Raw genomic sequence first — 9,113 nt, 5'->3', positions numbered from 1 at the left:
CAGTAAAAATAACAATTTTTATATAATAACTAAAATAGAATAACTTTTTTTTTAAATATCAAATAAGGGTATTTCACACTTTTGCTCGTCTTCCTCCGCTAACAAAGAAACAATTCCCTCTGCAAAGAAGAATTTTAATGATCTAATTTGTAGTGCTCTACTTGAGTATCTTCTACAGGGATAAGGGATGACAATTTAACAAGGTGACGAACTCCCACTGTTGCTCGTCTACTTCGATGACAATTTAACAAGGTGAATATCTTCTACAGGGATAAGGTGGAGGAGGTAACGAAGGAAGCGAACATGTTGAATAATAAACAGATGGACGCATTGATAGCATTTCGGATAAAGGTGGAAAATCCCACATTGTCCGATGGGTCAGCCGAGATGGCTCGTCTTGCTTCAGATGTTGCTAGTTCTGCATTGGCAGTGACCGCCTCTACTCCCTCCAGCGCCAGAGACAGCAGCTCCAGTAAGTCTCGACTCTCGATCTTCGCATAACAACTTATCTCTTCATCAATTGTGCCGTTTGTCAATTTGGCAAACATGTAATGGGTGGATTTTAGCCAAGTCCAACCAACTATTGATGTCCTCACTCAGGAAAAAGAAAAAATGCGGGTACACATCAAATATTGCAAACCATACAACAAGCTAAAAGACAAAGTTGGAAACATGGATCCCTCCTAATAAGAGTTGCATCAGCTGTTGTTTACAAGCATTAATTTTTCCTTGCGACCCCATTAAAACACGAAAACGTCAGCCTCTTCAGCTTCAGTTCGCATGAATACAGAGGTAGAGGTAGAGGAAGAAGACGAGCAATAGTGCTATTACTCTTATTTGAAATTTTTTTAAAAAGTTATTTTATTTTAGTGATTATATAAAAAGTATTATTTTTATTGATATTTGAGGCAAAAAGTTGCCCCTATCCGTTAGAAGCCTTTTTTTTTGCTAGAATAAGGGAGACATATAAAGCATTTATTATTCATTCTTCTTTCTGTAGTTTGAACCTCCCTCATCCTCTTCCTTCACTTTATAGGGAAAAGATGTCTTTTGGGTCTGGTTTCATACTATCTTATAGTTTTGATTTTTTTCCCATATATTATTGGGAATAGCTTCCAAAATCATTAATCATGTGGTTTAGATTTGCATTTGTCAAGTGGGTAGATTCCATAGGGCGAATTTTCTATCCAAATATCATTCTAAAAACAAATAGATTTCCCATTTACCAATTTTTCATCCAATCCTCTTTTTAGGATATAAGCATGCACGTGCTTTACGTGTGATAATTCTAAATGATTATAATAATAGTAATAATGTATCAACATTTTTTATTTTTTATTATTAAACGGATGCAAATTGTAAAATCCAAATCTGATTGCATAAACACATCATCTAAATATATGATAATGGGATTGAGTTGTAAAATTTCAAGTATCATTGATAGGCTTACCTACTTGGCTAGATTCTTCTTTTGTAATGTTGTATCTTTTTAGTATATCTTTTTTTTATTCATTTATCAAAGAAATGTAAGATTTAAATAGAAGGAATTGAATGAGGTGAAAAGTAGTAATTCAATTTACGATTTAAACTTCACAATTAAATAGGGACTAAATTAAAAAATGAGTATTTTAGTTAAAAGAAAGCTTCACCATCTTATTCATATTTTTAATATTAGTGTAAATATAAAATTATAGATGTGTTCAACTTTTTCTATAATATTTTTATATTTCTATGTGTAAAAATAATTTTGATATGTCACACTTACTTTCTGTTTAATATAATAATTATATAATATACATGTGCTTGAATTTTTTTGCAAAATTTATGTATTTTTTTCATTTCTAAATGTTTATATTTTATTAATTTTTATTATTTATTTATGACATTAAATGTTAACATCGTAATTTTCTATATTTATTTATATTTTAAAATTTTTATTACCTAAGTATGACTTCATAAGTTGATTAATTTGATTGGATGGTTTAATTGCTTAGCCACCACTTAGATAAAAAAAAATGGTTTTGTTTTGAGTCAGTTTTAAAATATATGGATTTATATTGTTAAAAATATTAACATAGATTTAATTAGTAGCACTCATTAGTAAAAAATAAATTAAATATAGGATTTAATAAGAGAATATGGAAGTTAATACCTTAAATATAAGACTTAATGAGAGGGGATTAAATGATGTAGATAGTAATAATTGACACTATATTTTCAACCCTTACAATTAGAAACAAACTTAATAGACAAATATGGGCATTTTAGTAGCCATTAAGGTTGGCATTAAAGTTGTAATAAAATGACTTTTATACCATTTTTTCAAACAAAGAAAGAGGGTAATTTTATTCCAAAAAAAAAAAAAAAAAAAAAAACTTTCACTCTACATATGCACTTTTATATATAGTTTAGTTCTCTCGCCTCTAGAATGCTCCTCCATGCCCAAAAGCAGTTCTTCTTTGGGGTAATTTTGCTAGAAATTATCATTTTTTATATATTTATTTTTTATTATCCTCACCCATAGATTTTCTGATTGAGTAAGGATTTTCCACCCCAATTTGGCAAGATTTACCGTATTAAGCCATTGAAGTTTCCTTAGGCCGCATCCTCCCTTGTTTTTGTGCTTATAGATCGTATCTCAGTTCACTAGATTGAATTTTTTTTCTCATTTTTATTCCAAAGGAATTTTCTTTGCATTTTTTCGAAGTTATCCACCACAATTTTAGGGAGTTTAAAAACTCTCATTATGAATTGGGGCATCATTAATATATATGTTTTCAACAGAGTGACTCTACCTGCTAGGGATAGAGTTCTTTTCCATCCAAGTTTGCTTATGACATTCTCTTCAACCTTCTTAAAGGTCTCTTTTGTGTCTCTTCCCCAACTATTGGAGACCCAAAGTAATTTTTTTTTCTTTTCTATAGGAATTTTTTGGTATTCTTGAAAGTACTTTTTGCAACCTCGTATGAATATTTTTTGAGAAAAATAAAGTTGATTTGTTAAAATTCAGCTTTTGGCTTGAAGCTCCAGCATATTTTTCTATAATATCTCCAATTCATAGGACATTATCTATGTTAGCTTTACAAAAATTAAACAATCATCCGCTAACTACAGGAGTGGGACCACCCCTAGCAACTTTAAAGCCCAAAATCTCCTTACCTTGCTGATTTTTCTTACAAAACATCCTAGATAGGACCTCAAAGCATATGTCAAAAATAATTGAAAGATCATGGAATCAAAGAGATATAGGATCCAAGGGTCAACAATTAAAAAGAAAAAGATAGAGCTATAAAAGAAATTAGGTTATGGAACAAAAATGTATTTGACAATATATTGGGAAGAAAAAAAGAGATTTTAAATGAAACTGAAGAATTACAAGAGAAGTTAGTGGATAATCCTACAAAAAGAGATTAATTCCCATGATGATGCTTTTAACTATGTTACATTTAAGACCCGTAACCGCCTTGAAACACTTTAGAATTCTTCTTAGATTTTTAAGAGATCTTGTATTAGGTTGAGTCTTTGCCACCACTTCTCTAATTACTTCCATACATGCTCCCCCTAAAGGCTAATTAGTTCATAGTCCTTGATCTCCAATGCTCCTTTTTTCAGAACCAACTTGATGAAAGAAGGTATAGTTATTACCTTTGTTAACCTTTTGCCATCTTGTAGAAATCTTCAAACACTTCTAACAAATCATTTTTAACCAGTTCCCAACATTCTTGAAAGAAGCCCAAGGAAAAACCCTCATACAAGGAGAATACAACTTCCTTTATCTCTTCTTCACTAAAGCTTCTTTCTAGCCAACTTCTACTTTGATATAAGAGAGCCAACCCAGTTCATTCTCTCAAAGATGGACTCCAACTTCTATTTGTTGTGTGAAGATTTTTAAAGAAAGTAATTATCACATCTCTAATTTCTATCAAGTTACTGAATTGCCGCGTTTTAAAGTTCAGGGACCAAAGTGACACTAGACTCAAAATATAGGGTAGTAATCAGAAATTTTCCCTTTATAATATTTTATTAATTCTCTTTAATTGACATCTTTGACTCTGTAAAGTAAAAATCAAATTCTCGAATGAAGGGGCTCTTTTAATCCTCTTGTGTTCAACTTTCAGCTTCCATGAACACTGACAATCACTCGCTTCATGAGCATTGAGTTTTGGACCGCTCAGTTATATTGGATTCTAATTAAGTTTAGGACATTTCGGTTATGCCTTGACATGGTGATGATAGATCCAAACCCATAGGAAGCCTGTGGGGAAGAGCCCGCAACTTTATTAGCCTCTTAGCACATGTACTTGTATTGAACTCCACAATCTAGCCTAGTCTTCATATCTTTGCAATCCTCGATGATGTTCCTCATACTCCACGGGGGCCCTATCCGACCATTTAGGCACATTTGAAATGGAATAAAAATCTCTTCTAAGACTAATCCAGAACCGGATGCAACTTTTCTTGAGTCCCGGGAGAGTTGGTTGCAGAGCCACATGCTGATTTATAATTGAAAACAACCAACCTTCTCTATGGCTTTTTACATAAAAAATGGTGAAGTATAACCATTTAACAAAATCAGATGCGTTTAAAAAGAAAAAAACCAAAAGAGTGAGCGGGAGAGGTTTTCCTTTTTTTTAGACTAAATACCATCAGAAACGGGGAAAAGGGATGAAGAACGGCTTGGATTTGCATCTCATAAGCTACCATCCGAAATGGAGAGAGAAGGACGAAGAACGGCTTGGGTCTGCATCTCATAAGTAGTAAATTGTGTTATTTGGCGTTGAAGAAGAGAAAGAAATGAAGCTTAAAAATTAAAATGCACTTGAGCATCAGTAGGGGATGAACTAGCTTTGTCAATTCTCTCTTTTTCCCTTAAATCTCAATCATTTTAAGACAAAAATTAAATAGAAGAAGATACATGTAAAAATGGAAGAAAAGAAACTAGAAAAATAGTAAAATAGCTTAGATTACAGTTACCTATAAGAAATATCTATGATTGAGGTTGTAGGGGAGGTTTTATATGCTTTTGATTTTTGGGTTAGTAGCTTTCAAGTAGCAACAACTTTAGCAGAATACTAGTAGGAGATTGGTAGAAACAAAACGAGCTCAGACAAATCTCACTGGTTGCCGAAGGATGTAAACTCTAATGAACGCTACAATGAACTCTAATTCAAATTTGGTAGGGATGCAATTGGATAAGATCGAATTAGAATTAGGGTATATTTGAATTCGATCCGATCCGACGTAAAGATCCGATCGAATTTGATATGATTTGACTCGAATTCAAATCTTATCAGATCTTTGGATCTGATTTGGTCCAACTTGTTTTCTTAAAAAATTAATAAATTATTAAAAAAATAAAATAAAATACACCAATTTAAATAAAGAAAAAACAAAAGTACATGTATTTTTTAATTATTTTCATCATATATACGCATTTTTATAAAAAAATAAATAATATAATAAATTTATGAAAATACAATATAAATAATATATTTATAAATAAATAAATAACATATCTGTATATATATTTATATTTATATTTATATTTATAAATATATAACACATCGGGTCGAATCTTCTCGGATCAGATAGGGGTGATCCAAATTCGACCAAATAGGATATGATGTAACCATTTTCGGCCACGTACCAATGTTTGGTGATGTAAAATTTTTTGGCTAAGTACCTCGTTATTTGACCCGGTGGTGGCGTGCCTTAGTGATGAGCTACTTGGTAGTGAACTACCTACTGGCGAATTGCTCGATGGGGAACTGCCTGGGGGTGAACTACCTGGTGGCGAACTGCCTGGTGGCGAGCTGCCTAGAGGCGAACTGCTTAGTGGCAAACTGCCCGGTGGCGATCCGCTCGGTGGCGAATTGCCTGGTGGCGAACTGCCCGGTGGCGAGCTGCTCAGTGGCGAACTGCCTGGTGGCGAACTGCCTGGGGGTGAACTGCCTGGTGGCGGACTGTCTACTAGGCGGCCGATGACTTAGAGAATGCTGGAGCTCCCTGGTGCGGTGCAATCCGACTGCCCTCAGCATGAGGTGGTCTTCTTTCCTTTGTACGCTGCGGGAGCTGAGGGACCTGCGAGAACTTCATCTTTTCCTCCTCTTTGTAGGTGGCGGGAGCTAAGAGACCTGCAAGAACTCCATCTTTTCCTCCTCCTTGTAGGCGGCGGGAGCTGAAGGACCTGCGAGAACTGAATCAGAGGTCCCGGGGGTATTTTCCCGATGGGGGCTTTCCGACGCTTAAGTTAGCACTCTTATTGTAGAGAGCTTTGAAGATAATATGAGAGAGCTAGAGAGCAGGGGTTACTTCCCTTTTTTCATCCCCCTCCCCTTTGGGGGGTGAGGTCTTTATATACCGGAGTCCTCGCGGGTTAGGTGGGTGAAAAGCCTCCAAACGGTAAGACTCGTCGCATCCTGTCAGAACTGGGGAACGGCAGTGAACTCCTCGAGGTCGTCAGGCTGGCGCTTGTGTCAGACGGCCAGGTCGGTGCCTGGGCGAGGTTGTCAAAGGGGTGCCTGCGTCAGTCGGCGGGTCAATGTCTAGGCCAGGTCATCAGGTCGGCGTCTGTGTCAGTCGACGGGTCAGTGTCTAGGCCAGGTTTGTCGGTGGGCACCTTGGCCGGATCATGCGCTAGGCTGGTCCAGGTCGGCCAGGTCGCGTAGCTCGTGCAGGCCGTGCGCAGTTCGCGCAGGAGGCACGCTAGGCCGAGTGCAGTTCGCGCAGGCCGCGCGCGCCGCGTAGGTCGCGCGTGCCGTGGGCAGGTCGCGCAGGCGCGCGTCAGGTCGCATGCAGGTCGCAGCAAGCCGGCCAAACTAGTGCCCGGGTGGGTCACCGACTTCGTAAGTTTGTTGGCTGGGTGTTTTCCTAGTTGTCACGAGGTGCCACGTGTCACAATTTCACTGGAGGGCCAAATCTGCCCTCATCAATAGCCCCTCACTCCCGAGCTGATAGTAACTCAATGAAGGGAGTAGATTTCTTTTGGCCCGTAAGTCGATGAGCTAGTAAGGGCTGATCCAAGTACTAGTGTGGCCCATAGGCTTTGGGAGCAACTCGTAGTCTACTCTTCTTTGACTTTTGCCCGTGCCGGAGAGGCGACCGGGTCTTTAGTGGTAATGTGGCCCGTAGGCTTTGGGAGTGACCAGTGGTCTACTCTTTTCTAACTTTGCCCGTGCCGGAGAGGTGACCGGGTCTTAAGTAGTAATGTGGCCCGTAGGCTTTTGGGAGTGACTCGTAGTCTACTCTTTTCTAACTTCGCCCATGTCGGAGAGGTGACCGGGTCTTAAGTAGTAATGTGGCCCGTAGGCTTGGCCTGCATCAGCTTCGTAATGCTGGTCACCTACTCCTATAAGAAGCTACTAGGGGCTCGACCTTCGGGGGCAGCACTACTAACTTTAGGTTGCCAGCTCACACGGGAGCCTTGGAAGGCTCGACCAGTAAGGGCGTCTATGTAGTCAGTTGGCCGCCAACTCCCGCGGAAGCCACGAAGAGCTCATCTTTGTAGGGGGGACCTTGCGGAGAGGACTGATGTGGCATTATCTGAATTGAAAGTAAGGTTGGTAGAGCTACTTAGTCCGTTAGCTCCCTGCATAGTCTCTGAGTTCATAAAAAATGTAAACTATAAAACGATAGCTTCAATTTCTAAAAAGTGAGGACTTAGTTTTGGCAAGATGAGAACTTAGCTTTTGTAGGATGAGAACTTAGCTTTTTGTAGCGTGTTCCCACAAACGGCACCAATTGATGTAACCGTTTTCGGCCACGTACCAATGTTTTGTGATGTAAAATTTTTTGGCTAAGTACCTCGTTATTTGACCCGGTGGTGGCGTGCCTTAGTGATGAGCTACTTGGTAGTGAACTGCCTACTAGCGAACTGCTCGGTGGGGAACTGCCTGGGGGTGAACTGCCTGGTGGCGAACCGCCTAGTGGCGAACTGCCTAGTGGCGAGCTGCCTGGTGGCGAGCTGCCTGGTGGCGAACTGCTTGGTGGCAAACTGCCTGGTTGTCACGGGGGGGTAATGGTTGGGGCCCCGTGCGGCACTCGAAATGGGAGAGTAAGCCTACGAAACAAAGCAAACACACACACAAAGGCAACAAGATGGCACACGAATTAGCAAAAGGCTATTTGTATTGCATTAATTAGTGGTAAGCACAAGCACACAGTACACACGAATTAGCAAAAGGCTATTTGTATTGCATTAATTAGTGGTAAGCACAAGCACACAGTATAGTGTCGAGGGGATCTCATGCTTAACCTTTACACGCTTATGAGCACACTCGACTACCTACCTCCCCTCAAAGATTACGTTAAGCTTTTGGGGGAGTGACAATAGGAAACATCAGAATGATGGAAAAGCGTACTAAGTAATTACAATAACGCCATTGGCGGTCCCCCTTACAAAATACAAGCAAAGCCCACCCATGACACACATGTTGACACCATGAAGGCACGCGGTTGGCACTCGGATGGCTCACTGTAGGTGCTTGATGGTGCGACGAAGGAGTCACCTGTGACATTCTCCCCCACTCAATTCGATCTACGTCCTCGGAGATCGGCTTTGGCTGGTCCCTTAGAGTCACTGTTGCGGAAGGAGGGTTCTTCTGCTGCTCCCCGAACCGGTTGTCGTCCAAGGCTAAGGTGTATATTTTGGTGGCATGGTTGGGTCGGCTCATTCTGTTGGGGTTTCCTATGGCTAAGTCCTTTCCTGGCAGCCTCAAGGTATGTTAGTGGCTAGTTCTGTTTGGCTAAGGGGTAGGTTTGGACCAGGTAAGGATCAAAATGGTGTTTTGGATTATTAAGGTGTGGATTCCCATGCATTTTTCCTCGAGGGTAACTCACAGGGCTACTACGGGAACTAGCCTTAGGGATGATGTGAATGTGGTCCCTAGATGGCTTGGGTGGCACTCGCTCTCCCCGGTGGTTGTGGTAGTAGATGTGGGCAAGGTTTGACACGGCCTTGGGTCTTCTTCTGTTGGGCCCACTAATTGCAGGCACTTGCGGCTTCTGTTGCGAAGTCGACTTCTGCTGATGTGGTTGGTGTTGAAGCTGGAAATGGAACTGTCTTGGGGGTGACTTCTTCCTGGTGACGACTTCCCAACCAGTTCCAGTGTCGA

The sequence above is a fragment of the Nelumbo lutea genome, chromosome 1 (genome assembly GCF_056320005.1).
Source record: "Nelumbo lutea isolate HS-2025 chromosome 1, American lotus-T2T, whole genome shotgun sequence".
NCBI lineage: Eukaryota > Viridiplantae > Streptophyta > Magnoliopsida > Proteales > Nelumbonaceae > Nelumbo > Nelumbo lutea.
This window is presented reverse-complemented; position numbering follows the sequence as displayed.